Source organism: Parasteatoda tepidariorum, chromosome 9 (assembly GCF_982258835.1).
Source record: "Parasteatoda tepidariorum strain Cologne lab strain chromosome 9, Ptep-v5.0, whole genome shotgun sequence".
NCBI classification, from domain to species: domain Eukaryota; kingdom Metazoa; phylum Arthropoda; class Arachnida; order Araneae; family Theridiidae; genus Parasteatoda; species Parasteatoda tepidariorum.
The window spans coordinates 26,392,162-26,396,208 of NC_141763.1; the positions used below are offsets into that span (position 1 = coordinate 26,392,162).

At 26.3% G+C, this 4,047-nt stretch overlaps 1 long non-coding RNA gene across 1 annotated transcript; it reads right to left on the reverse strand.

Annotated features, from left to right (window-relative positions):
• Positions 1-283: 283 nt before the first annotated feature.
• LOC147803426 (uncharacterized) lies at positions 284-1,071 on the reverse strand. The gene is made up of 2 exons (XR_015429075.1): positions 834-1,071; positions 284-451 (listed from the first exon to the last, which is right to left on the reverse strand). It is a non-coding gene; the product is annotated as an uncharacterized LOC147803426 (long non-coding RNA).
• Between the last annotated feature and the right edge of the window lie 2,976 nt (positions 1,072-4,047).

Here is a 4,047-nt window from a genome sequence, read left to right on the forward strand (position 1 = left end):
AGCAAATTCAAAAAACGATAAATAAAATGTAAACACAAATTTTACTGAAATATGTTAAAACTTTCAGTAACATTTAAAAAAGTATAATTTTTACCATCACACTGATAAACTAAAATAAAGTAAGCAACCTTAGATAACAAATATTTTATTAAATAGCAAATTCAAAAAACGATAAATAAAATGTAAACACAAATTTTACTGAAATATGTTAAACTTTCAGTAACATTTAAAAAAGTATAATTTTTACCCGTCACACTGATAAACTAAAATAAAGTAAGCAACCTTAGATAATAAATATTTTATTAAATAGCAAATTCAAAAAATGATAAATAAAATGTAAACATAAATTTTACTGATATATGTTTAACTTTCAGTAGCATTTAAAAATAATTCTAATGTCATTTAATATCTCTTTTCTAATGTCATTTTCCTTGAAATGCATCTCACATACCTATAACAAAATGAATACAATATTTAAATGTGCATTTAAAATAAATAGTACATACTATATTCATGTATGAAAAATTAATAGATTTTTGTAGAAAAATTAATAGATTTAAATTTCATAATCAAATAAATTACAATATATTATGGTCAAACAAAAATGTTTAAAGTTTGAGCAAAAATTTAATAAAATACTAAAATTATTAATATTTTTATAAAATAAAACTCTATAAAAATAACTATATATTACAATAGTTTGCGATATGATTGATAAGAACAACTTAATTATTATAAATAATTTATCCACAATTTAAAATAATTTACTCTTAGTAAAAATATAATAAAGAAGCATAATTAAATTTTTAAAAATAAGAACAAATATTACTCACTTTAGAATTCTTTGCAACTTCAAAATCTCTTGGCATGGCGGCAAGCCATTTCTTACGTATTGGGAAATCCAAAATTTAATACTTTTGTACCATCAACTTTGTAAAATCCTCTGCAGTTTGGTACACAGCACTCATTGACAATTATCCATAACACTAAGAATTAAATTAATGCTGACATTTACAACATTTGTTGAATAAATATAAATTTTACGAAGAACGTTGACACCAGAACACACACGGTTGTTTACAAATTCAAATCAAAAATATTCGCCAATTGGCTGAATGCCGACACAGGTTATAATACTTGAAAATATCGCCAATGGCTCGTTTGATCAGATTCGGAGTTTTTCGTAAAAATAGCTACCCTGACTGGTTTCCCTCTGGGCCTAACTCTACTACGTCATCATCGCCTATAGTAACCCGTCGTGAGGCTTGATTCCTTTCTAGGAGGTATTGTTCGGGCCCATCCTTGGTAACTAACAAATCAAAACTCAGAATAACAAATCACTTCAGCAGTGCAGTAAGAACGACACTTTAGAACCCTTTTGTTACACTCAATTTGCGCTTTTGTTTTCATCTTTTGTTTTCATATTTTGTAATCTGGCAATCTTTCTGCGAAAACATTTTTAAATCATTCTTGAAAAATAACTGTCCATGTAAGTTGTTATGATTTTGCTACTCGCTTTATAGTCCCCCCTTTTTAATGTTTTTTCTTTTTATTTTATTTTTTCTTTTTCTTTTATTTTTTCTTTTTATTTTATTTTTTCTTTTTATTTTATTTTATTATCTGTTTTTACATGTTATATTTACTTTTTGATCTATTTTTTGTAGTTATTTTATAAAAAAAATTTTTTGAGTGCTCCTCACACTATTGTATTAATATATTTTGCTTTGGCTTTATTGATACAATATCAGAAAGCACTCTGTTTTGCGGATATAATCGTGTGGGCTGAAGAAAAGATTATATCTTTTTTTTTTCCGGCTTTTTTTCCGGTTTTTTAATTAACATTTCACTTTTTTTTTTCTTTTTTTTTTTTTTTTTCTTCTAAATAAAATGTTTGTTGTTTTTTTTTTACTTATTATTTCCCACCCCCTTTTTTTCATATGTCTATAATTTTTCTTTGTTTTATTCTTCATTTTGAACTTATATATATATATATATATATATATATATATATATATATATATATATATATATATATATATATATATATATATATATATATATATATATATATATATATATATATATATATATATATATATATATATATATATATATATATATATATATATATATATTACCCTAAATTAACGTTGCAAAGCTTGGAAACAAGCATATATCTATGCATTAAAAAATAAACCTGAATAAAAGTAATGGTAGTTCATGCATCAAATGCATTTATATTTTTTGCTACTGATCCCTTCAGCTTTGAAAGCAAAACAATTTTAAACGAATTTAAAGTTTTTTTTATACATAATTATAAAATTATGACATTATATCCTAATTATAACCTAAGATGTATGCGGAAAAAAATTTTTAGTAAATAATTATTATTTTTCATTTAATCATAGTCGGAAATTTTTCTTTAATTTACAATTTTTAATAATACAATTTTTTACACCATTTCAAAAAATTTAATTTTGCATAGCAAAACACAGTGTTTGAATAAAATCGATCGAATAGTTCCTGAGAAATCGAATTTTAAGAAAATTGTATTATAAAAATTCGATAAATTTTAATTAATTAGCTAGCTAATTAATCAGCATATTTGAAGTCCTTAAGATTGAGTCCTAGAACGTGAAGGTTCGATACTTAGATCTAAAATTATTCAGAACGGATTATTTATTTATTTTTTCGCGCACTGTGCATTTATATCAAAAAATTTTATTGAGAAAATAAACTTCATAACAAAATCTAATTATTTATGTCAGAGTCGCATGCAAAATAATATTCTGAGGAGAATTTAGCGTCAACTATTAATCTCAGTAGACAATGTGTATCCAAGTTCAGAAATTTGCATCCATGACGAGTACTATCGCAAAGGCTGATGCAAATCACATGTTAATATTTATCAAGCCAAAGAATCCGCCAAAGAAGATCCCAAAACAAACGACCACTCCTCGGTGGGAACTTTAACACCTATCTGTCAATCGTAGAGTAACACTTAATCTACTATTCCATCCAAAAGTTTTGAATCATTTTTAACATGAATATTGATGAAGAATTCTTTAGTGTCCAGCTTCTATAATGACACCCTTCGTGGCGACATCATTCATTAACCAGAGATTTATTATTTTGGCTTCGTTGGCGACGATTTTAAATCAAACAAACCGATGCCTTTTTGAATTTGGTTATCTCCAAAAGCAATTGGTTTCTAATGAGGCGACGATTAAGCCCTGAAAAAATTACATCTATAGAGTTGAAAAGGAATTGTAATAAGCTTAAAGATCGATTGATTTGCAACAGCACTGAGTGATACATCTGCTGAATTAATCAACTGAATTCTTGAATAGTATTTCCAATGTGTCTCGTGTCCCTTGCGGTTTAGAACAATTTCGAAGTCATTAAGGGATTATTCCAATTGGAATTTAAAGAGAGACAGGCAATATTTAATAAAAGACCATTTTGGATATTTTTATTTTTTATTCCTAAGGCTGCTTTTAAATGTTTAAGTTGTTTGAATCAAATATAGTAAATATTTAATGTTACAAATATGGTAAATATGCATTTTGATAAAATAAAAAAAATAGTGCGTGGAGATCCTCCGCGCGGAAGAAGTTAAACTTCGTAACCTGCGACGTTAATTGTAGAACAATCAGCAGTAGTTGAAGGATCACTAGTTCTATTCAACAACTCTTTTTCCTGCTCCGCTGTGAATGCGTCATAATGTAATTTCAAAAGAGAAAACCTAACAATCAATTGATATTCACAAGAGACGTACCTTGACATAACCTCAATCCGCATTGTCCGTGGGATTGTTTTAACTCATTTTTTACAATTGTTATCCACTAAATTTGAAAATAAAAAATACTATCCTAATAAATTATATATGTATCAAATCAAACTAAAAAAAATATTTATAGAAAAACAATGCTTTTATTATTTTTATGCTAGTGAGAACCAAAACAATATGGAAATGAATGCGGGAAAACTGGATCCTACCACGTGATTTCCCGGCCATTAAAAATGTAGCGTTAAACGTTTAACGCA